This window comes from Hemiscyllium ocellatum, chromosome 19 (genome assembly GCF_020745735.1).
Source record: "Hemiscyllium ocellatum isolate sHemOce1 chromosome 19, sHemOce1.pat.X.cur, whole genome shotgun sequence".
In the NCBI taxonomy this organism is placed as follows: domain Eukaryota; kingdom Metazoa; phylum Chordata; class Chondrichthyes; order Orectolobiformes; family Hemiscylliidae; genus Hemiscyllium; species Hemiscyllium ocellatum.
Window position 1 is genome coordinate 51142093 of NC_083419.1, and position 26902 is coordinate 51168994.

Here is a 26902-nt window from a genome sequence, read left to right on the forward strand (position 1 = left end):
AATAGGTTAGAAATCACAAAACACCGCTTGAAGTGAAATTGACAAACAGTTTATTGCAAGCCATATTGCTGGAAGAGAAATTGACTAGACTGACACAGAGCTGACAGTCTGCACAGGTAGATCAGAATTTCTGTTCCTAAAGTTGAGGATGGGACCAGTTTTATAGTAATGCTGCACAATGACACTGACGAAGAAATGGGAAACTACAAAGTAGCTGGAAATGGAGTAATCTAGTTACAAGGATGCTAATTGGAAACAATTGTTGGATGGATGTCCTGTTGCTTCACATAATGACAGTATGATGGTTCCATTCCTCTTCACAGGTAGGTGTCAATGTCTCTTCTGAAGTGGTGAGGTGCTTCCATTGTCTTGTTCCAGGAGCAATGTCCTTGCTGGTGCCTCTCTGTCTGACCCACTCTTTGTGTGGCTTTGGTATTGCTGGGTTGTGAAACTGCCCTTAGGGCTTTGAGAAACCTGTGGTGCTCTGCCATGTCCATGGGAGCTTAAAGCATATTCCTTTGTCTGCGTGCTGTCTGATTCGACTTGTGAGTTGCTCGGGAATTCTGGGTGTTCTGGTACAGTTTGGCTAATTTTGCTTTTATGGGCCTATCGTGGGTTAGCAAATAAAACCATATAAAACAAACCTCAAAAAACAAAAAAAAATACATTGAAACTTCAAAAACTTTTGAGGTTTACTCTCAGTCTTTTTCATAGTTACATTCAAGCCAGCCGGATAGATTTTGCTTGAAGCTGAGCAGGTGGACTATCATTTCGATGCCAAACGTCCAATGTGGGAAACTATGTCCATTGCAAATATTGAGACTATTGCACATATTCAGACTATGGTAGCTCAGTGGTTAGCACTGCTTCCTCATATAACCAGCGACCTGGGTTTGATTCCAGCCTTGGGTGATTGTCTGTATGGAATTTGCACATACTCCCCATGTCTACATGGATTTCCTTCCACAGTCCAAAGATGTGCAGGTTAAATGAATTGGCCATGCTAAATTGCCTAGAATGTTCAGGGATGTGTTGGTTAGATACAGGATAATATGGGTCTGGGTGGGTTACTCTTAGGAGGGTCAGTGTGGACTTGTTGGGCCAAAGGGCCTGTTACTACACTGGAGGGACTCTAGGTCTTTGTTCAGCTAAAAGTGGAACAACTCTGAGAAAAAAATATTAATTCAATTTGAGGCTGAGACCTTCAGTTGAAAGTTTTAATGATATTATCTTTGTACACAAAAACAATGGTGCAGATTTTAAGTTGATGATAACCATGAGGCAAGACATTGCTTACTGCTATGTTGTTGAGATGTGAAATTTTAAGTTATAATCAGCTGGGCATATGTGTATTTCTTGAACTATTTGAATAGAACACTTTCCACAGAGCCCTGCTGAATAAACCAATGAATGTTTTATTGAATTGAAACATACAGAGTGTGTGCACATATTCTTTCTATCTGTAAAGATCAGAGCTCTCTAATGTTAATGTATTTAGCTTTTTTATTTACTCATGGCATGTGGGCATCATTGACTGGGCCAGCATTTATTGCCCATCTTTAGCTGCCCTTAAGAAGGTGGTGGTGGGCTGCCTCTTTGAACCACTGCCATCCATTTGATTTATGTAGAGCTAAAATGCAGTTGGGAGTGGTTCCAGGATATTTAGCTCCCAGAACATGCACTTGCACCATTTTGTGAACGCCAAACATCAATCCTTTTTTTTGTCAAACACGCTCTCTTCATCAGTTTTCCTAGAGTCAGGTTGACTCAAGAGCACAATAAAAATGGGAGGTGGCTCCCAATTCTGGGACTTTCAACACCATTCCATCATTTTCCAATGTTTGAGAGCACCTTCACAAGTCCCTACCAACACTTCCAACCTAATATTCCCCTGCAGAGATAGGCATCAAGTTGTGTGCCAGGTTTTTAAATAGTTGTTCATTGCATCGGAGAACCACAGACTGCATGAAAGGACACATTAAATTTCTAAAGGCTCTCTGTGTGTCCTCCTTTCAAGGTATAACCCCTAAATATCCCACAAGGCTCATCATATACCCTATGCCAAGCCATGCCCCTTGTCATCAAGACCCTGAAACTGCAAGGCACTTCACACAATTTAAGCTTCTGTAAACACATAGTGTGAACCTGCTAACCATCATTTATTACCCACTTAAGAGCCACAATTGGCTGTGGGGAGGGAGGTTTTTACAATCCTTTCATTATTGGTTTTAGTTGGGATAGAGGCACAAAGGCAGCAGGATCCCCATCTCCATCCTCCCGCTAGATTAAATGATACCCTGCCCAACAGCAAACTCACGCAGAGGATTATTAGATTATTCAAGGTGTTCATCCATCCTGGATGAGATACTTCTTGCCCTCAAATGTTTTGTAGATAGCTGTCTGTGCAATGAAGGGTGACAGCTGTTCCTTCACTGCAAACCATAAAATCTGGGCCAATATATTCAACAGTGCTGAATGGAATTGTCCTTCAAATAATGCAAGTGTACAAGAACACACATTGCAGTATCATTAATCAAATGTACCTAGGATACATGATGGTTATTAGCATCGCACCTGACTTAGCCAGGTACATACTTAGAAATCAAGAAAGAAAGAGAGGAACCGAGAAAGCAAAGAGGCTGTGAATCAGTTGATTGCATCTTGAGTCAGAGATTGAGAGTTCGACTCTTACTCCAGGCCAAGGGCGGAGGACCTTGACTGAAATGTCAATTCAGTACAGAGAGAGTGCTGCTCTGTTCGATTTGCTGTCTTTGGCTATGACATTAAACAGAGCTCCCACTTTCCCTCTCAGGTAAATATAAAAGAATCCAGGAAGATGTACACATGAGTCATCCCTGGAGACTTGGGAATTGTAACAGAATAAGTATTCCTCAATCAACCTATCAGAAACAGATCATCTGGTCATCATCAAATTCCTGTGTGTGCAAGTTTAACATATTGGCTGCTAATTGTCCTACATTACAACATTGACAACATTCCGAGAAGTATTTTACATTCAGTGCTCTATCAATCCAAGTTCTTCCTGCTAACAAAAAAAATACATGTTTTTGTCCATGGAGCTTTCAGGGCAAGAGGCATTTCCTCAGAACATTACATTTTACACATTACAGACTGGACCAGGACTGTGTAATGGGAAGGAATGGGTTCAGTCTGTCCTGTTATATCAATCTGAATATATGTAATACTGCTTCTAATCAGGACTAGTTTAATATTATTACTTGTCAGTTACTATTGCAAGCTTGCTTTTGAAGCTGCAATTCATCAAAAAGGACTTTGAAAGAACAATGCTTCCTTCAGAACGCATCCTGAATTTATAATATGGCCAAGATTAATTAAAATACATCAAAGAAATCACATCAAAATATATTGTTGAAAGAAAAGTTTTCATATTACATTTGTTTTCCAGCAAATCATCAATGATTATACTATGCCCAAAGAGGATTAAATCCCTCTCCATTATAGTCTTTTTTATTTCTTCTTACTTTCTTTTGCATATTTATATTTTTGATATTTCAGATTATATTTCTTCATTAATTTATTTCAAATTCCCTTGTCTTGATTTTTGTCAATTTTATGACAGCTTGTTTTAATTTTTAAAAAGTTAGTTAGTTGTGTTGTTTGATGTAAAGTATTTTGACACTTGCATTTTCTTTCAAGTTGTTTTGTTTTATTTTATGTTTTCATCTTTTAGCACTGCTTTAGAGTCTCTGATCTTGTCTGTCTTATTTTGTTATAGTTACCAAATTTGGACTCTCAGCTATTCTTTGTTCTACTCTGTTAAGGGAAGACCAGCTTCTGGCAATGTGCAAAATGGACAACAAACAAATTGGCAATTTGTTTCCACTTTTCCACATTTCTTTTTCTGAAGACAAAATATCTGCTAGTCTGTTTTTGCCCATTTTGCATTACAACCCAAGACTAATTTCATCCCCTAAATTTCACACCATTATGTGTTGTATTTCTGACTATATTATCACAACGGGTAAAAAATGAGGTCTGCAGATGCTGGAGATCACAGTTGAGAATGTGTTGCTGGTTAAAGCACAGCAGGTCAGGCAGCATCCAAGGAATAGGAAATTCGACATTTCGGGCATAAGCCCTTCATCAAGAATGAGGAGAGGGTGCCAGGCAGGCTAAGATAAAAGGTAGGGAGGAGGGACTTGGGGGAGGGGCGATGGAGATGTGATAGGTGGAAGGAGGTCAAGGTGAGGGTGATAGGCCGGAGTGGGGTGGGGGCGGAGAGGTTAGGAAGAAGATTGCAGGTTAGGAGGGCGGTGCTGAGTTGAGGGAACCGACTGAGACAAGGTGGGGGAAGGGGAAATGAGTTTCCTCATTTCCCCTCCCCCCACCTTGTCTCAGTCGGTTCCCTCAACTCAGCACCGCCCTCCTAACCTGCAATCTTCTTCCTAACCTCTCCGCCCCCACCCCACTCCGGCCTATCACCCTCACCTTGACCTCCTTCCACCTATCACATCTCCATCGCCCCTCCCCCAAGTCCCTCCTCCCTACCTTTTATCTTAGCCTGCCTGGCACCCTCTCCTCATTCCTGATGAAGGGCTTATGCCCGAAACGTCGAATTTCCTATTCCTTGGATGCTGCCTGACCTGCTGTGCTTTAACCAGCAACACATTCTCAACTATATTATCACAACCTCCAGTCACATTCCGTTCCTTTCTCTTTGCATGTCCACTCCATACTATTGCTTTCTTTTTTGCCCATGCTTAGTGCATCATACTATTATTTGTTAACAGCTTTTTTTCTGGTCAACACAATGCCAAAAACCAGTAAAGCACCACGCATTCTTGTGAAGTTGGGTGCACACAGTGAAGTTAAACCTGATAAATTATCTGCTTCCAGTTTTACAGACTATGGTAACATTCAATATAGGAAAAGCATTCCATTAAACTAATAATCATAAAATATGAAATTGAATATTAAAATATTATTAACCAAAATAATGTCGTATCACATTTTTAAAAATCCTAACTGTACATGTCAATCAATATCCTTTAGGGAACTCAATGGTAAGGATAACAACTATTGTGATTTCAAATCACCATGATACTCTCTACACTTTCGTATCTAGAATAACTACGATAGTCTGGTTTAAATCTTTTGAGTTTTTCAGGTGTTTGCACAAGGATACCTAGTATCAGAATTCAATGGAAACACCAAACATCCATGAAACATTTATTGACTAATACATCTAATTATTGGCAGAAATGTTCTACCATTTGGATGATTAGCATGCTTCCCCTTGTTGTGTGAAGTTGCAAACACATATTTGAGGAGACTTGTACAGTTAAATAGAAATTCGAGTGGGGATCACAGATGGCAAGGAGCAATGCAGGTCACTGAATTCCCCACATTTTCAGCCTTCAAAAAATTCACAAGATACCTATCCACTGACGTGAACTGCACTAGTATTAGTCCTTAACTAAGACCTTTTATTCATTCAATTTAATGTTTTTGAAACTCAATTTCTTTGTCATGTATTTGCTCAAGTACTTATGAAAATGTCAAGAAACATATTAAGCTGATGAAGACCACTTCATCTCTGTCGTGGTAAACAATAATGGGTGCACATAGACTGTAGTTTGCCAATATGAGCATAGGCTAGGTCGTTAAAAAGTTGTTCTTTCTTAATTATTTAATATTTCAGACCATTAATCTTTTAGTTAATTTAGTAAGAATACCAATATTGTCTTCAAGGTTTCAAAATACAATCTGAAAGTTGCCTTCAATCAACTACCACACAGTTATGGATTGAGATATGAATTTTGATACTGAATAATGACTGTCAGATGATATCTCTACTTATCCTAATTTGCCTTAGGCAGAGTATAAATAAATGAAGGTTAGAGTGGCTCCTGCAAATTAGAGATAAGGAATGCCAGAACTTCTTTTCTGGTCTTTGAAATAGCATCCCAATTTAATGCAAAACAGCACTGAATAATGTATAGATTCATGCCATCAGTTGCAAATATTGGAATCCAATTTGAAACTGTCCAAAACACATTTTGTATGGACTCATTGAGCGAAGTGAGATTGCAAATTATCTATTCTATTAGTTTGTGCAGAATTCAAACCCAGTTTCAAGAGATTAAAGCAAAGTATGGAACTGACCCACAGAGTAAAAAGGGATAACTTCAATAACATATGGTGTAAAACATGAACATCCAACGATAGATTACAGAGCTAAAACATTAGCCCTATCTCACAGTCTGCAGCTGTTGCCTGACCTGCTGATTATTTCCGCAATTTCCTGTTTTTACTTATGTTTTTATTACTTTAAACATTGTTAATTCTTTTCTTTTTGCTGGTTGCAAATATACTGTTATGGTTTGATCAAATGTAGACTAATTCCATTGATAATTAATACTGAAATGCTGCTGCTGATGCCTTGGAAACTGCTGTGTAATTATGCTCTGAGCTTTTCTGGAGCAGGTGAAGATTTAGTTCACTCTTTAAGAATGTAACATGGCAAAAGATTTCCCTCTATCAATGCCTGTAAATGAAACACAGAATAGTCAATATCTAATTTCAGTAAATGACATTCTTGAGGCAGACAGATGCTGTTGTACTGATGTTGCTGCTGCATACCACGATTACAATATTGATTGCCTTCATACTTGTCAAGTCCCTTTGGAAGAAATGGAGTTTTGAAAAGAGGCAGTGACATAGATTACAGTCGCTGTGAGATTAGTAAACCAGTTAGTCAGAAGGAAGCAGTTTGAATTATCCTCCAATCTTATCGACTGGCATCAAAGTGAATGAACTCTTGACAAAACAAATGCTTTAACATTGCAGTAGGTAATGGGGAGGTGGCGGAAGAGTCGTCATATAGCCACAATAAGTGGCAGCCTGATAATCCTGAGCTCAAGGGCAGGAGTTTAAATCTCACCATGGCAGCTGATGGAATTCAAAGCAAATTAATAAATCTGGAGGAATAAGTTAGTCTCAGTAATGGTGACCATGAATAATATCATTAATTATTATTAAAACACATCTGTTTCATTAATGTCCTTTAGGGAAGGAAATCTGCCATCCTCATCTGGTCGGGCTTTCATGTGAATCCAGACCCACAGCAATGGGTTTGACCCTCAACTGCCCTACACAAAGGCCGGGTAAGACATTCAGTTCTGGAGCAATTAGGGATGAGCAACAAAGGGTGGCCTTGTCTGCAATGACCACGTCCCCTGAAAGAATAAAAAAAATACAAGGTGGAATTTCTCCCACGGAGTTACAGCCTGTTTCAGTTTCTGAGAAAGTAGTAGTGTTTTGCTTATAACATTGTCATTTTAGATAGTGTCATATCTTTGCATGCTCTTTATGCAATGGGCAACAAATTCATTTTAACTATACCCATACTGTGCTGCATGACGCTGATGAATTGATCTCTACCAGAATAGTAGAACATTCTGCACTTGACCTCAGAGCTCATCAGCTATTGAGAAGAAAATCCTCAAGTTCCAGCTTTTGTAACCACTCAGGAAAATGTGTAAGTGCACACACGGACTAAAAAGGAGGCTTAGCTGGTTCTTCTTCCGCGTCATTCTATACTGATAAAAACATGTGCTGGTTTGTCCAATAGGCAAAAGTTACGTTTAGTTTGGCTCTTTAACATGAGTAATCTCACTCAGAAAAGGGGCCTAAAATAGGAAAAGATAAAATACACACTTCATTCACACAACATCAAAACATTTGATCCAAGTAAGAAGATCCTACGCTGCCCTGACATTTGTATGATGAGATTTGGAAAACTACATGAGCAGAGGTAATTTCCTTATTGTGGTCAGGCACTGAACTTCAGGGTGTATCAGTGTGTGGGATATAGGTAAAGTAGTGTTACTTCTGCCATCATAATTACTTATGCAAGGTAAATGAACTCACACCAGTGTATAATTGTTTCAACCAAGAGCTGAGTCAACAAGAATGAAAACTGTGAAGGAAATATATAATTGTTTTTGTATTAACTAAAATGTGCATACAAGAATGAAATGTGCCTGCAAACAATGTTAGATGTTACAGACAAATAGATAAGGTGCTGTGAGGGTGTAGGTTAAGTCAGATATGTCTGTACAAACAGTAGTTATAAGCATCTGTTTCCCACTTCTGCAAAAACAAAAACAAACCACAATTAAAAGGTCATAAGGCTCAATATGGATGAGGAATGGGAGGAAATGTTACAAGTAAGGGAAACAGATGGTAGTGAAGGAGGATATACCTAACAATGGACCACCCCAGGATGTGGTGTGATGGCCAAGTAAAACTTGTACTTTGTTATGCACAAGGCCGGATGAGGCAAGAGATAAGCAATTGTAATGGGCACCAGGTTTAGAGTAGTGGGAGGAGGGAAGGAGAAATGAATCCTACATAAGATATGTACTTGCTAATCTCTGCGTGTCTATTTTAGGCACCACACTTGCAAGCATATAATAAACAATACTGTTGCTTCAGATCTTGTCTCGGACTGAAATTATTGAAGTGAGTGAGCTTCGTTTCTCACAAGTGTTACCCAATGGCATCATATCTTTTTGTGCTCTGTCACTTGATGAATGAAGAACACTACTTTTCTTCATTTTCCCATTTCATAATTGTCATTGAGTCCTAAGGCTATCCTGCTTTTGTTCTGAGGATGGAGCTGCAGTTATGGAAAGATTAGATTACCAACAGTGCGGAAACAGGTCCTTCGGCCCAACAAGTCCTCAACAACCCTCCGAAGAGTAACCCACCCAGTTCCATTCCCCTCTGAGTAATGCATCTAACACTATGGGCAATTTACCTAATCTGCACATCTTTGGACTGTGGGAGGAAACCGGAGCACTCGTAGGAAACCCACGCAGACACGGGGAGGATGTGCAAACTCCACACAGGCAGTTGCCTGAGGTTGGAATTGAACCTGGGACCCTGGTGCTGTGAGGCAGCAGTGCTAACCACTGAGCCACCGTGCCACCCAACATTGAGAAGGATGCCGCCCTAAGGATGAGAAAGTTCAGAAAGAATTAGTTGGGATCATCAGCTCTACTAATGGATCAATTTGGTAGCTCCACTGTTTGATGACTAAACATAACTCTAGAGACCTCGTTCTTAAATTCTGATAAGTTTCACTCAATGTTTCATTTGTGGGAAAATATAGGACAAAACACAAAGGAAACAGTGACTGCTCTGCAATTGGTTAACCTCCACTGAACCTTCTGTCTGTTGTATACCCATTGCCAAGTAAACATCTCCCAAAGCCATTTCATGTTAAATCAAACTCAACCTCTCTCTGTGTCCCACAAAAAAGATTTAAAATTCCGAAAGCAGTTCATTTTCTTCTTAATCTTCATAACCTCTCTTTGGGAAGAGTTTTGTCAATGTTCCTTCCTAATAGGTGTTTGTGCAGAGTACAAGAGGAAACAGGAGTGATCATTTTCGTTTCTGTTCTTCCAACATTCTTCCTTCTACCTGTTTGCTTCCCCTTGAATATTTCAAGGTGATCAGAAATTTGCCACACCACCAATCCAACATTATATGTTGTCATCAATTTTCTGCACCCAGCATGATCATGACAAACATGTACCATGCCACTTAAAGAATGACACACAAGTTGACATAACTGAAGAAAATATGGTGATGGTTTTCAGAAATTTGGTAAAAGAGAAAAAAAAATCAACCTCAGAGGATTAAGTTTCAATAAGATGAACATTGCTGGCTATATTTTGCATCTCTAGTTCATTCAAAAAGTGCTGAAAACAATTTCTAAACAGCCTAAAAGTAACCAAGTGAATTTAAAGTAGAGTAAATGCTTGTTAACAGCCACCCTGCTGATGGAATATTCATTTAAGTTGAACATTCGTTCAGCTGATTATTCATTCACAGAGAGCTCAAATGGAAAACCTGCTGCTTTTAAGAACATTTTAGACTTCTGGGTGGGGATTTTGCAAATTAGAAACAGGACTTAAACAATATGAATTTTTTATTGCATACCATCCTCAGCAGTCAATCTACTCCTTACCCTGCACCTGGTTACCTGAACACAATTTATAATTTAGAATTGTTCAAAGCAGCTAAGAGTTCTAAAATATGCCTAACATCATAAATTAAACAAACACTGTGAGCAGAACGAGAGAAAATATTTCTAGTATGTAGAACAGTGGATAAAACTGACTTGAAACACAGCTGTAACTGTAATATAATGTGGAATTGAATACAGAGGCCATTCAGTGTTAACTGAGACAAACCTGTAGTAATTGTAAACTGTAATGTGCCATGTTGATACAATGTTGTTGAGATGGTGCCCATAATTCTTTGGAGCACATTCCACAGTTAAAAGCCACGTTCCAAATGTCAATGAACCCTAAGTAACTTGGGTGACTGCACTTAATCGAGATTATATGAGCAAAATATCACACCATTAACTCAGTTAACATAAAGAAGCAGTGACTCATTGAGATTGCTTTAGCCTCTTAACCACAGCAGTCACTTCAAAGATTATTTTGAATCAGTTTCACAGATGTCTGCGACAGATAGTACTGCACTAATCTCTAGCTAAAGGCTGCTGCTTTTAAGTGTGTGTTGTGATTTTCAGGGTATGTTTTTCTCTTATAAATGTTTTCTTTCTTCTCTCTTCAGCCAAAGGTATTGTCCCATCAAAGCAAACCACTCTATGGCCTTCTGCTGCTTTCCACTTAATGCAATACAATTGGTCATTTATAATGCTTGACTGACAGTCCAAATCCCTGGACTCTCTAATTAGTCATTTGTCATAGTTCTTGAAGCAATGTGCCCAGAATTTCTGGGATTTCAGTATCCTCAGGGAACCATGGCCTGAACCATCAACACCACTATCATATATACATTTCCTGCAAGACATTCTGGGTAATAATCTGGATAGGGAACCCTGTCCATGCTTTCCCTTTCCTAACCTCAGGGAACTGAGATTAAGTTAAGAACATTTAGTTACAGGAGTGACCAAACAATTTGTATTAATATACAACAGTCACAGTGGTTATACTGAAAGCCATACTATTCATTTTTCAAATAGCATGTTTCAATGGCAGGTCAACTAACTTAACTGAAAATCCAAAATCAATTATTTTTTTGTACTCAGCCTTACACAGCCGCAGGGAAAGTCAGTAAATACATTACTGTACTGAGATTTAAACAGATGTCAGGTCAATTCTCAAAAGCAGAGGTTCTTTTTGCCTCCAAACATGTACTTACCACCCCCTGAGAGACAATACACATAAAATAGCATTTTATCACAGCATCTGTTGTTTCCAATTGGAAGTTAAACTGATATACAAGAAACACGCAGAATCAATAAGGAAATGGTAGTTAATGGAAGCAGAAAGATGCTAATATATGTTAATAATTCTTGATATTATGTTAAAGTCATTGTGGTTGATTTGCAATGCATACCAATAGTCACAATGTTACCAAGGGTGCCCTCGAACTCTTGCAGAGAAATAGATTCAGGCTGAATAAGTAACATTTGACAGAACTGATAAACAACTGAAGCATTGAATGATGATGAAGGCAATGCTGTCAAAAATATCATCCACAGTTAGACAATTATCCTGTGTTCCTGTGGATTATTTGAGACAGAGACACAAAACTAGCACGAGGGGGCCAACAAACATCTGCACAGACTGGTTCACAGCACCTCACCTGACGATATGGTCTGGATTTTCATTCTCAGGACGGGGCCAAGGGCATAGAGTGAGGACATCACCTGGTTCGGTCAATTTTGGTTGGGGAAAAAAAACACAAATAGGGAGCTCTTTGTTTTGTTAGTGGTTGGTGCTACAGTCCCTTATACAGGTAGTTCTGTAACGTGACGGTTGCGTTCTTGTGCAACCCCGCGTTATAGAAAAATCACACCTTAGAAACAGCGGTTAAAGTGTTGGCAATGTAGTCGCATTACAGCTAACAGACGTTTTAAAAGATTGCACTTTAGAAACAATGTCCCTGATTCGTCAATCACATTACAGCAAATTTGCCTAAACGAATGTGCATAATTGCAGAACGACCTGTAGCTCGTGTGTCAATTGAATGCAAGCACATGACACCCCATTCACCCCAATACCAATTTACTGCTAACTTATGCTCCCTCCACCCCACCCACCATGACTCTTTGCTCTTAAATCTTTCACATTGCCAATATCCACAATAGACAGGCTTCAGTAGCAATGCTGAGATGAAGCAAAATATAGTTCTAAATATCTATTAAATATATATGTAAAACTCACTGTTAAATTTCCACTTGATACATTTAAATTCCAAACATTTAGTCCCTGACAAAAAGTAAACATTTGCTTTCATAAGCAGCTAATCTTGTAATAATCTCTGAGTTTTCATGAAATAGTGAATTTACAGCACCACACCTCCACCCCACTGCAGTGATAATGATAGGTCGTGGAAGCAGATAAGTAGTTAAAAAAGAACAAGGTTTCTGTCAACAAACAGTTAGTATAGTTACTAGAACAGATTTATTTTAACTCTCAGACTCAGGCTGGCAATTTTTTTTTGTTTTAGTTTATAAGTTTACTGTGGAGACAATTCTTCAGCCAGAGGGTGGTGGGCCTGTGGAATTCATTGCCGCAGAGTGCAGTGGAGGCCGGGACGCTAAATGTCTTCAAGGCAGAGATTGATAGATTCTTGATGTCACAAGGAATTAAGGGCTACGGGGAGAATGTGGGTAAGTGGAGTTGAAATGCCCATCAACCATGATTGAATGGCGGATTGGACTCGATGGGTTGAATGGCCTTACTTCCACTCCTATGTCTTATGGTCTTATGGTCTAAGTGTAGATATTTACATAGCGTAGCAGCTTCACAGTTCCACAGACTTTCTCCCCTCTTTGTGGTGTGGATGGCTACTGGCGACATTGGTCTAATAATCCTAATGCTAATGCTATGGGAGCATGGGTTTCAGTCCCACCATAACAGCTGGTACAAATTTAAATTTAATTACTTAATAAAATCTCTCGCTGAAGCTAGTATCAGTAAATTACTTGCAAATTATAAATCTCCTCAGGTACATATAGAATTACCATTCCAAGCATTAAACGTTTAATTAGCTACAGTGAGAGGAAGTTGCTTAATATCTATTATCTGAAATGGCAGATATTCTCAATTCCTGTTGCACTTGGCCTCTCAGCTTCTCTGCATTTGAATATCTTTCCTTCATGTAGGCCCAGCTTCACCTCCAATGACTTCATTTTTGGGTCACAGTCTTGACCTATTTCGCACAAGTCTATGAAGCACATATCTGACGCTTCACACTCGCTCATTGCTTTTCTTGTGCAGTCATCATTCTAACTGTTGCACCCCTTTATCATCTTGAAATTGGTTGATGTCGATCTATGGTCTGTGGTCTCTCAAGCAGCTGTCTTCATAACCATGCTTTGCTTCTTTCCAGAAAGCATGCTGAGTGAGTCCGTTCCTTGAAGTCCAAGCATTTATGTTATCCATGCTTTTTTTTGTGCAGTGTCCTATGCAATTCTGTAGACGGGCATTGATCTTTTGACTGGCCCTTCTGCAAATACTTCCTCCTTAACTCTGTTGTTAAGCACGTGTACCGTGCACAAAAGGTCTAATAGCACAGCTGTAGTATCCCTAATTCAAATCCAACCTCTGCCCCAGAGATGTGCAATAAGATGTTTGAATAGGATGATCAAAATAACTAAATTACTCAGATATAACATTAATACAGGGTTCGAAATGGGTCTTTACAGTTTGTAGTCTGGTTTTTCTGCTCCTCAGCCAGTTCTCAGGTATGTTACAGCCATTAGCTCTGTTTTCCCCTGCAGTGTTAACAGAGCTGCCCTCGTCTTTGTTTCGGTTTTCTGATTCAATCTGTGGCTATTTCACAATTTTGCCATTGAATCTGGAAGAAGTTTCTGTTCTGTCTCAAATTTTCTTTTATCTCCAGAGAAGCAGGGAATGGAAAATTTGCAGTATTGTTACCTGACTGAGTAGCACAAAGACAGAGACTGATTTTTAAAAACCGTCCCCTGCAGTGTCTTACAGAAACTGACTCTTCCAAATAGAGCAATAACACAATTTCAACTGCACATTTCTGACACCATGGGCAGAGTTTTCGCATCCCTTGTGTGGTGTAAATAATGGTGAAAAAGGTGAGAAAATATGGAAAAAATGAAAATAAATCAGAATCTTGATGTCAAAACCAGCAATTTTTGCAATTTTCCCCTCAAGCCTTAAATGGCAAATTCAGAAACTCACTTTTGAGTGGTGGTTTTGTGGCTTGCATTACTTTGTAGTGAAGAGAGAGATGCGGGCATTTTGTTATAGTGTGGAACACCGAACAGTCAAAGCGATGGGCATGTCACTGTATGGCATCATGTTAAATCAATGTTATACCTACGGCATTTACCAGCAGCTTACACAGCAAACACAATGCATGCTCTGTCAGCAAATAGCCATGTGTGAAAGGCAATGGGGAGTATTTCGTAGTGGAGTATAAGGGAAGTAAAGTCAGTCAGGAATGGATCCTTTTTATTCTAGTTCAGGCATTTGGTTACAGTCAGTCAGGTGCCCAATCCTCTCAAAGCCTTGGGATCCATGTCATTGCATTATGGGGATTAGAGTTAAAGTAAGTTGGGAATGAGGCAGCAAGGAAAAGATGGTGTCCTTTACCCTTGCGGATCATAGAAGATCATTGACCTTCTTCCTACACTGATTGCAGGTCACATTTCACACAGCATTGACCCAGGCTGCAGTTTGTGCCCAAGCTGGCTTTGTTGGGTAGTGTGGCCTCCTGTGGTTGTCTGCAGGTAAAAGGATTACCCTTGTCTCCACCAGCTATCCACGAATACCTTCAGGTTAAGCCATGTCTTTGGTAGCACAGTATGAAGGATCATTCCTGGTTTGCAGCAGCTGCAGTGGTGTACAGGTAGGCTTTAAACATGACACTACCCGCAGGAATGCCTGAAGCTCCTGGCAGTGGTGAACATTTCCACCTTCCGGCTGTGAGATGCTCTGAGAGAGTGCTCCACTGTGTAATTAATGAAATGAAGAGCGGATGATTGTGAGAAAATCCACCATGGGCCTTGGCAGACTGGCTGTCATGAATCTCACTCAACAAAACATTTTAACTGAAAATGTAAATATGTTCCATGTGCTGGCTTTGAATGGCTGCTGTATCTAAACTGAAAGCAATTATCCCAGTTAACATGACAATGGAAAGTAACACCATGCAGATGCATTCCTCCAAACATATCCTACTGTAATGGTGCTGTTGTACATTTAAAGTCTTATACAATGATAAAATGTTACACCAGGATCACAACAGCTGCAGCATGAAAACTCCTGTGAGGGGGAGTGGACAGCGATGTGAGAAATGTGGGATTGGGTTGGAGAAGTTGGGAAGCTTCAGGTCTTCACTGGTTCGGAGTGGGATGTTAACGTGTAAAGGACAGGAGATTTTAGCCTAGAGACTGTCCAGTCATTGTGATTGGCCAGGTGCTCTGCTATCCCAGCAGGTGAGAAGTTATCACACTGGCAACCTGTTTCATTCTGCTTCTGTCTTTAAATACACAGTAAATGTTGCTGCCATGTGTACAATCTGCAGAATTGTCACTCGTCAACAGCAACACCTGAAAACTACTCACTGAAAGCGGTTTACCTGCAGATTGGCTCAGTAATGATCTTTGCTTAATGAAGCAAGCATTGGGTTTTGGGATCTTAGTTATTCCTTCCTTTCCGAGTACAGATTCCTTATTTTAAAAAAAACCACAGCTCTGCAGTGAATCGGTCCATGTTGGTGCTTTCCCTAATCAGAGACTGTCATTATTAATAATAAAGTTCAAAAGCATTTATTTATAATGCAATCTCATCATGAAGTGTGTGAAACGGAGTGAGGTATTTTGACCCGGGGACAGTCAGCTGAACCAACGCAGCATTTCTATCTCTGTATTTGCAACCATTAAATGGAAGACTCTCAGTAGTCACTCCAATGTTTCCTAAACAGACATTTGAGTAACCAGCCCCAGACGTTGCAGTTAATTATTCTTCAGACAGTGGTTTTGTATCTTGAACAAAATACTGAACAATTTATTAATTACGCAATTTCTCTAGCTGAGAGAAAATGAAACAACACAGTAAGTTGATTAACATCTGTGCTTTAAACTAGAAACATTTGTTTTCAGCCCTACTCACACAAAAGCCAGGCATATAAACAAACACAGATAAATAAAAGATAAAAGTAAAATTCTCCAGATTACTTTAAATGGCTTTAATGATGTGCCATTTCATAAGCATAAATCTAACTCCTTTGCTACTTTCCTGAACCATTGATTAGGATTCTGAATTCACCCACGCAGAGGCAGAAATATTTCTAACTCAACTTTCTCTTCTTTGGGCTCCAGAAGCAGATTAGGCAGGGAGCTTTCAAATCGTCTTGCTCTCTCAGCAAAGTTCCAGGACCATCTCTCAAAAAACAGCTTGACAAAACAACTTTAATTATGGTTGTGCCCTGATAAACTGATCAACTCTCCCACAGGCGTCAATCACCATCAACAGCTGCCATCTGCTAGGTCGTAGGCTGTCTTCCAGACTTGCCAGAACCAACTTTGAGGTACTGACCTCGGTAATAGCCAACTTTTGCTGTCTGTTTAAAAACAATGCTCTTCCCTGGGGAATCACTGCATTGATTAGCGGCTCAGTGATTAACTGCTTCACAGTACCGGGGACCCAGGTTAAATTCCAGCCTTGGGTGATTTGCTGTGTAGAGTTTGTACATTCCCCCGGTATCTGCACAGATTTCCATCGGGTGCTCGCACTATCCAATGACATGGAGGTTAGGTGGATTGACCATGCTGAAAATTGTCTTTAGTGTTCAGGTCTATGCATGCTAGGTGGATTAGCCATGGGAGATGCAGGGTTAGAACATAGAACAATACAGCACAGAACAGGCCTTTCGGCCCTCGATATTGCGCCGACCTGTGAACTATTCTCAGCTCGTCCCCATACACTATCCCATCATCATCATGTGCTTATCCAAGGATTGTTTCAATCTCCCAAATGTGGCTGAATTAATTGGCAGGTAGGGCACTCCACGCCCTTACCACTCTCTGAGTAAAGAACCTGCCTCTGATATCTGTCTTATATCTATCACTCCCCAATTTGTAGTTATGCCCTCTCGTACAAGCTGATGTCATCATCCTAGGAAAAAGGCTTTCACTGTCTACCCTATCCTCTGATCATCTTGTATGTCTTCATCAAATCCCCTCTTAGCCTTCTTCTTTCCAATGAGAACAGACCTAAGTCTCTCAGCCTTTCCTCATAAAACCTTCCCTCCAGACCAGGCAACATCCTGATAAATCTCCTCTGAACCTTTTTCAATGCTTCCACATCCTTCCCGAAATATTGGGACCAGAACTGTACACAATATTCCAAGTGTGGCCACGCTAGCGTTTTGTATAGTTGCAGCATGATATTGCGGCTCCAGAACTCAATCCTTCTACCAATAAAACCTAACATACTGTATGTCTTCTTAACAGCACTATCCACCTGGGTGGCAACTTTCGAGGATCTATGTACATGGACTCCAAGATCCCTCTGCACATCCACACTACCAAGAATCATTCCATTGACCCAGTATGCCGCCTTCCTGTCATTCTTCCCAAAGTGCATCACTTCACATTTAGCTGCATTGAACTCCATTTGCCACTCTCAGCCCAATTCGGCACTTTATTCAAATCCTCCTACAACCTGTAACATTCTATCAAACTGTCAACTACTCCACCAACTTTAGTGTCATGGTTATAGGGATATGGTAGAGGGGTGGGTCTGGGTCAGATGTTCCTTGGAGGGTCAGTGCAGACTTGGTGTCAAGTGGCCTGCTCCCACACTGTAGGGAAGTATATAGTATGTATTGACCAGCATCACAACTTCAAAATTTCCAGACTAAAAGACAGTGCTTTCAATACAGAAGCTGCCAATTATCTGTGCTCTTTGTTTCTCCCAATTGGCGTTACTCACTACTACCAAGACATGCTATTCCCAGTGCCCCCATCTTTAAAAGGCCAGTGCCTAGTTAGTCAAAAGCTGTCAGCCCAGAGCTGCCTTGCCCTGTTGTGAGATTTGCCCCAGACATGGCAGGGAAGATGAGATTGGAGCCCCTCTTCATGAACAAGGATCAGGAGGTCTAGGTAGTACAGAGGGGACCATCCATCCTCCCTCCCCATCCCCAAGCCTCCATAACATCACACCTTGCCAGCCCCCTCCAAGGTTCTGAGGAACAGTCACCGGACCTGAAACGTTAATTCTGATTTCTTTCCGCAGATGCTGCCTGACTTGCTGAGTTTTTCCAGAAATTTCTGTTTGTGTTCCTGATTTCCAACATCCACAGACCTTTCGGTTTTTATTGTGTGCATATATTTCTGCCATGCCACTAGCACTAGCGTCTGATTAGCGGTGGACCAAATTGGATGTATCTGGTCCAGTAAATCTCTGACAAGTGGTTGTCAGCAGTGCTCAGAAGCTGAGAGAGACAGTTGTCTGCAATCTGCTGCTCCACAGGTATACGGAAACAATGTGACCATTCTTGCCAGAAGTTAAGCCTGTGTTTAGGGCCTCTGTGGTGAAGCGTTGCCTGTGGTGTCACAAAGACACTCAACGTAGTGCTGCAGCTGGTGATGAGAGATTCCACTAAGGCTTGCCATCTGTGATTCATTCTGGCAGACAACCTCCATTCCCTGCATGTATGCATCATTCCTTTAAGAGCGTTATCCTGTAGTGATTCAGTCAAGAGCTGATATTCTGGTTGAAAATGCCAGGCTTCTCAATTTCTAATCTACTTACCCATGTGCCCAGCATTCCTGGGCATTCCTCCCTGCTGCATGTTGATGGATGGCTTGGTTGACGTTTGACCACATGTAGGTGAAGGATGGCATGTGCCAGATCCATTCCAGTCCAGTATCATCTTGGCTTCAGGACTTGAAGTTGATAAAATTTCCACAAATTGTTGCCCTGTAATTTTCAGTGGTAAAGGTCAAATGGTTGGAAGGCACCAAGGTTAGTTTGATGCCTTGTCATGGGGCTTCCTGTTGATATATACTGCAGCCATTATGTACTGGAGATGATGGGGTGCAAATGCTCTAACTTTAACTACTTTAACTTCTGAGGTCCTCAAGTGTGGTTGCACAGTCACACATCAAGTGTAATGATTATAGTTGGTCATGGGAAGGAATGAAAATGTGTTGCTGGAAAAGCGTAGCAGGTCAGGCAGCATCCAAGGAGCAGGAGAATCAACGTTTCAGGTATGAGTCCTTCTTCAGGAATTCCTGAAGAAGGGCTCATGCCCGAAACATTGATTCTCCTGCTCCTTGGATGCTGCCTGATCTGCTATGCTTTTCCAGCAGGACATTTTCAGCTCTGATCTCCAGCATCTGCAGTCCTCACTTTCTCCGTGGGAAGGAATGAGGGGCAAGGAGCTTTGCTACTTGCTTCAATGTATCCAGCCTGTGCCTTGCCCTTACCCCTATAGGACTCATAACAGCTTGCCCAGTTAGGTTTATGGGCAATGCTCATCTTCAGGATGCGATGCTGTTGAACGTCAGGTTTGTTCTTCTCTTTCTGAAGATATTTATTGTTCGACTTGCAATTTGGCATTAACGTTATCTGCTGCTTGTCAGCCAATATCTAGACATACTGGACATCGGCAGGAATGGAATTGAATGCTTTTGCATTATCAGTAAACAGGAGCATGGGGAAACTGTAGATAGTTAGGCCAAGGGCAATGTTCCATCCAATTCTAATACCAATATTCTGAGGCTGTAACTAAGACCATTTTTCTTGTCAGATATCCGCCCATTGACTGGAACTGTTTCTCTTGACCCTGAAGTGATCACAGTTTTCCAAAGGTTTCTAGATCTTGTATTCAGTTGAATGCTGCTTTGTATCAAAGCCTGCTTGCACCCAAATCATTTCTCTTCCAATTAATATACATGCACTGCCAAATTAAATGCACCTAAGCTGCCATATGTTTACTTATGTCTTTAATTGTATTCATGCTATGAATTAACGGCCCGATTGTTTGTTTATACATGGTAGAAAATTTTTCTAAATCTTTGCTGCAGAACTTACATTTTTACCATTTTAAAAACATAAAAACATATTAGTAATGTTTTCCTTTGCTGATCGGTATAATGTATTTGTGAGATTTCAATTTGCATTTGAATCTTTCCTCTCTACTGAGCTAAAGCTTGAGTTCCTTCCCTGAGGGCACTCCATACTAAGGTTAGAATTCATTAATTGGTGGTTTCTGCTTGGCACAACCATCACCTCATTGCTAGCTGTGGGTATACATTGCTGGTATTTGTGTGTGGCACATATTGGCATGTCTGCTTGATGTGTAGATGCCTGTCACTTGGTCCAAATCAAAGCTTCTAATGCAAATATCCCAGCTTTACCTCCAGGGCTGTACTGCAGGAAACCAAAGAAAAGCTGGTGAGGAACTTAAACACAAGAAGGAGGATTTAGAGATAATATCGGTGAAAGTGAATAGGGTGAAGGATGAATAAAACTGAATGCAGGGTAGAGGTATAGTTTAAGTTTCTGGAGAGTCAAGGATGCATGACCAATCAGGAAAGCAGTGGAAGGGAGGTGGCATTATCAGTGGCAACTGTTGCTATTACATAGAAATAAGTAATCTTTGTGATGATGGGGCTTGAGGTTAAACAAGATATTGAGGTGGTAAACAAATTGATTCAGTCTGAAGTGCTGATTAGCATGGTGAAGTCTGTTGCTAGACTAAAGGACGTGACTTAGGCAGCATCCAAGGAACAGGAAATTCGACGTTTCGGGCATAAGCCCTTCATCAGGAATCGTGTTCCTGATTCCTGATGAAGGGCTTATGCCCGAAATGTCGAATTTCCTGTTCCTTGGATGCTGCCTAACCTGCTGTGCTTTAACCAGCAACACGTTTTCAGCTGTGATCTCCAGCATCTGCAGACCTCACTTTTTACCTAAAGGACGTGACTTAACAATTTCTGATGTGAACCTATAAAAATATTGAACATGCAATCTGCCAGCACGGAGACAGTGAAGGAGTGAAATACATTGGTAAAGAGAAGAGATGGTTGTTGCTATTCTATGTTAAAAAGATTCACATGTGCACTGATGCTTTGCAGAGTGACACTGACTTTGGCGGAATCTAATACCTGGCCATCTGTATCTGTAAATACAGTTTCCGGGTAGCCCAAATTCGAATGCTTGGCTGTACTCTAATATCTTCTAATGGATTGGCAAAGAGTTTGCTTTTTGAAATGTAAGGTTGCAAGTTATTCCTTATTTGAACTCTTTCTTTTAGTGTCTGTATATTTCTTTGTACAAAAATAAAGAAGTGTGAAGTGAGATAAATCTTTTGTTAATACTAAAGTGATTCTGTCTGACTGATATTTTGCTGCACTCAGAAAATTTTGAAATGGGTATTGTTTTTAAGTCTATTTTAAGATTTTTCATTGTTATTTTATGGGTTTTTTTCTGCATTCTCCATGGGCCTGAAGGAAACAGAGAGGTCGGGGAGAGGAATAGAGGCAAGGAGGTGAGACTGGGTAATGGTATGAGGCCCATCCCTGGCTTTCCTTGAGCAAAAATGGGGCAAGCAGAGACCCTATCAAAGGAGTTGGGTTTATCAAGTCAGAGAATTTCCCAGCTGAAAATCCAGTTCCATATTTGTCAATGACGTTAACCATGGAGAGGATATTATCAAGACGTGGATGATGAAGAGTGAATGGTCAAGATGGATCTCAAGAGGTTCACAATGGTAATAATATAATGATGAGAAGAGAAGCCATGGCTAAAGGTGCTCCGACAATGATTGGATAGGTAACTACAAAATCAAGAGTACACAAGCACCACTGAACTGGACAACTCAGGAGAGACAGTGAGGGAGGACTCTATGATCAGCCATGCTGCAAGTTCAGGAAGGGCTTAGGAAAATGAGAATGGCCTTTTGTCTCGCTTTACTGGATGTGGGCATTGTTAGTTATGTGAACCTTTATTGCCCATTCCTAATTGCCATTGAGAAAGTGATAGTGTGTTGCTTTCTTGAATCATTATAGTTCATGTAGAAGGGGGTAGGTACACCCACAGAGATATTAGAAAAGCCGTTCCAGGATTTTGACCCAGCTACCGTGAAGGAATGGAGGTGTAGTTCCAAGTCAGGATGAATGGCTTGAATGGCAACTTACAAGTTGCGATGTCTCCATTCATCTGCTGCCTTTCTCCATTTTAGTGGTAAGGTCACACGTTTGGGAGGTGCTGTCAAAGGAGTTTTAGTAAGTTGCTGCAGTACTTCGTGTAGATGGTACATATTGCTGTCATCAGTGCTACCAGGAGTTAGTCTTGAAGGTGCAAATGAAGCAGGCTGCTTTGCCCTGGATTGTATTTAATTGTTTGATGTTGTTGGAACTGCACTTATCCAGACAAGTGGATAGTATTCTATCTTCATTACTGACTTGTACTTTGCATATGGTGGACAATCCTTGGGGAGTCAGGAGGTAGTCACTTGCTGAGCGTTCCTCATTTTGATCCACTCTTGTAGCCACTGTATTGGGTATAGCTAGTCTATTCAATTTCTGGTTCACGGTGATCTGTAGGATGTTGATAGTGGAGGATTCAATCATGGGAACACCATTGAATGTCAGGTGGAGATGTTTAGGTATTCTTTTGTTGAAGATGGTCATTGCCTGACTTATGTGTGGTTGTAAATGTTACTTGTCCTATTAGCACAGGTCTGAATGTTGTCCAGATCTTGCTGTAGATGGACATAAGTTGCTTCAGTATCTGTGGAAATGTGAATTGTGCTAAACATTGTGCGATTTTCAGCAAATATCTCTGCTTTTCTGACATAATAAAATACCACAAGCAGTCACAATCACATACTATGATAATTGGGAAATCTGCCAGGAGAAAGTGAGGACTGCAGATGCTGAAGAAGGGCTCATGCCCGAAACGTCGATTCTCCTGCTCCTTGGATGCTGCCTGACCTGCTGCGCTTTTCCAGCAACACATTTTCAGCTAATTGGGAAATCTGACATGGTACTGAACACCTTTGGCATCTTACATATCCTCAACACCTCATGTAATACTTTGCAGTTAATTAATTACTTTTGAAGTAGAGTACATGCTGTTATGCAGGCAATCACAGCAATAATGTACACAGAGCAAAGTGCCACCAATGTAATGGGCAATGAGCTGAATAATGAGGTAATTTGCTTTGATGATATTGGTTGAGAAATAAACATTTGTCTGGAAAGTAGAACATACTATCCTCCCTTCAAACTGTGCCATGGGACCTTTTTATTTTCATGCAAGAGGTTAGATAGAATCATGGTTTAGTATCCTATTTGAAGAGTGACAATTTCCAACTATGTATCACTCCTATATTGCTCTGAAATCACAGCCTAGAGTGTGCATCCAAATCCTGTATAGGATGAGTCCATGCCTACAGATGGTTTAAGGCTGACATTTGGCAAGTACCCAAAATGGTACTGAGACATATGTTACAGAGCTGTGTAGTTGGGGGTTAATTTGCTACTTCTCTTGTTTATTCCTCAAATGTGATCATTGTTGGCTACGCCAGTGGTTTTTGTCCATTTCTAGCTGACCTTGAGAAAGTGGTGGTAGTTGCACTACAGTGCATATGATATAGACTCATCCACAGCACTGTAAAGAAGGAAAATTTCAAAGGTTTGACCCAGCAACAATGAAGGAACAGCATTGTTTTGGACTTTATCTTACCGTCTGTGCACAGGACCTAACTGGCAAATTTCCACACTGGTAGGTAGATGCCAGTTTGCAAATCTAAATTGGGGACATAGGTAATTCTGGTGCACAGGTCTTTAGTACTTTGCCGAATGTGGTTAGGGTGCATAGCCTTTGCAGTCTCCAGAGCTTTCTTATTTCTGGATGTCACACTGGCTGATGATCATCATCTGTGATGTTGAGGGACAATGAGGAATGATCGGACTCACTCTCCTACATGATGATTTTGATGTGTCCTATTTCTGCATCAAGCTTACATGGTGGCTCAGCCCTACTTTCCTTGCCAGTAAGCCCGTCTTACATTGCGTGGAGCTATCAGAAATCCAATGTGGATATTGATGTAGTGGCTTCTGGTAGACAGCAGGATGGAATCTAGTAGTGGATTTTTAACCAGCATTTACAGGAAAGGGAGCTTATTAGACTGCTCTATTTCAAAGGTGAATGTGAACCTCAGATGAAGCACAGTGGAAATTCTTACATGCAACTGCAAATTCAAATATAACAAACATATCATCAATTTACCAGAAAAATGCAAGAATTAAGACAATGATGGTCATTCTAACCACTGAAAGGTGCATCTAGAGGTGTTTTGTTAGGAAGAATTAGGGAGGATACTTGTTGCTTGTGTCCAAAAGGAGTAGAGGCACTAAGTAATCCCAGTGTACAAACATACTAAATGTTACACTACACATTAAGATGGTCATAAAAACAGTAAGAAAAGCATTAGGCATTATTTCTAGATAGAAATAGCATTGAAAAGTATGAAAGTTATATCATGCATGTATTGATCCTGATAGATCATACCTGGAGTATAGGGTGTAGTTCTAGTCACCATGATTCAAGATGAAAATAGAGGCAGTGGAGAGGGGTCAGAGAAGGTTTACAAGGATGATGTCAGATATGTGTGATGTACATTCCAAGAATAAAAATGAACAGGTTGTGTTCTCTTTTTCATGCTGGGGTCAGCAGGAGCAAGGTTGAAAGATCACCTAATCGAATCTTCTAAAACTAGGTAAAAGGTTTTTATTGAGCGAGTACAGTGAGAATGCTTCTTCTTTCCTGGAATAACATAACAAAATGCCATCAACATGTGGCGATCACCAAAATTTGCAATTGGGGATTCAGAAGGAACCTCTTTCCCCAAAGTGCAGTGAGAATGTGGAACTGGCTTGGAACAGGAAATGTTTGAAGTGTATACCATCAGTATGTTAAAGTTGAATCTTGGTCAGCAAGTAATGGAAAAGGGAATTGAGGGTACTCTCATTGTTTTCAATGAGAAACAATGGGAGAGAGGTGAAGTACAAACATTGGAATGTACTGGTGAGTGGTTGAACTGTGCGGCCTGTTCCTATGCTGTAAATCTGTAATTTACTTTCTTCTATTCTCCATAAACTTGAGATTATGCAAAACTTGTATTGCCCACATTCTAACTTGCACTAAGTCTCTTTTACAAGTCAACCCTTTACCCAGTGACCTGCTTTGATCTCAAACCTAACAAAAGCTGATTTAAAACTTTCAAACTTGATTTTTGTGCACTGTAAGCCTGCAACTCTCCTCTAGCTCTATTACTTTCCAAGAACTCAGCATATTTCAAATTTTAGCTTCTTATAGATCCTCAACTTTCTATGTCCCACCATGATAGCCCACCCATTCAAGGGTCTTATCACAAGCTCTGGAATTCCATCACCAAATCTCTCCACCTGTAAAACACATGTTAAAATTCATGTCCCACCACGTTTGGATCACCAAATGGGATTGTTGTTAGGTCATACAGTTTATAAACCAGTTTAATGGGAGTTCCACACATATGAGCCCGGCAGCAGAATAAAATCCCCAATCTGCTCCCGATTCCTCTGCTACAACTTCCGGGAGGAAATCCAGTTTACACACACTAACAATCTGCATTTAGCTTTATCACTGATTCTGTGGTCTGGTTTACCAAAAAGGTGAAATAAAAAGTATCCGCTGATTGAGTGGCAAAGCCATGTTCTGCTTTGTAAATTAATCGAAAGTTGATATAGGTTCCATAAATGGCCATTTGAAATTGAGTTAGACCCTAGTCATCTTCCGATGTTCAATCTTTCTAACTGACATGTGTCTTTAACAGCAAAAAAACCAATTTTACCAACTGTCAGCTGTTGCTGATTTAAAAATTGAACAAAAGAATTAGAGCCGTCAGGATATTTTTTCATACATATGAATTGACTGACGACTGGCAGTTAAGTTGAAGGCTGTTGGTCATTTTCACAAGAGCTGCATCATCTGCATAAATCTTCATTCATTTGGTTAATGTTACTACTGGAAAAGGTAGATTGTATGTCTGTCAGTGTGTCAGAATATTCAGGAATACATTATGATAAGACAGTTGTGGTGATAATTGATAAATAACATTAGGTGGGAATAGATAGTTATGGATAACATCTACTATACTCTGTGCCAGATCTAATGGTTGGCAAAGGACTTGACCTCTGGCTGCCCATTGGCAGCTGTCTGTAATAGCAGACATTGGCAGCAGACTGGAAAGCCATGATCCTACTATTGTGATACATGGCTAGGTACCTAAAGGACCTAAAGGACATTGCATGAGAATAAATTATGACACAATTATCAAGTTTTATACAATATGTAAACATATTCACTAGTAACAGCCAATGTGTGTCAGCAGTCATTGAGAGTTCATACAATCCCTATAGTGTGGAAGCAGGCCATTTGGCCCATGCCAACCCTCCAAGCAGCAGCCCACCCAAACCTAAACCCCTACCCTCCATTTCCCAGGGCTCATCCAACTAACCTGCACATACCTGGGCACTACGGGCAATCCACCTAACCTGCACATACCTGGGCACTATGGACAATCCACCTAATCTGCACATACCTGGGCACTGTGGACAATCCACTTAACTTGCATATACCTGGGCACTATGGGCAATCCACCTAACCTGCACATCTTTGGACTGTGGTAGGAAACCCACACAGACATAGGGAGAATGTGCAAACTTCTCACAGTCAGCCAAAGGTGGAATAAAGCCTGGGTCCCCAACAACTGAGCCACTGTGCTGCCCGTAAGTTGTTCCGAAGTATTACAATCAGTTTTGGATGGG

The 26902-nt window shown here is 40.5% G+C and overlaps 1 protein-coding gene across 2 annotated transcripts in view; it reads left to right on the forward strand.

The window, feature by feature from the left end:
* LOC132824754 (protein shisa-like-1) overlaps window positions 1-26902 on the forward strand; it is a 163551-nt gene that overhangs the window by 27735 nt on the left and 108914 nt on the right. Inside the window, exon 2 of one of the 2 annotated variants that reach the window (XM_060839458.1) lies at window positions 7053-7148. The exons of the other annotated variant lie outside the window; for it this stretch is intronic. The gene's annotated coding sequence lies outside the window, so the exon portion shown is untranslated. The remainder of the gene's footprint in view (window positions 1-7052; window positions 7149-26902) is intronic. 2 annotated transcript variants of the gene reach the window in all.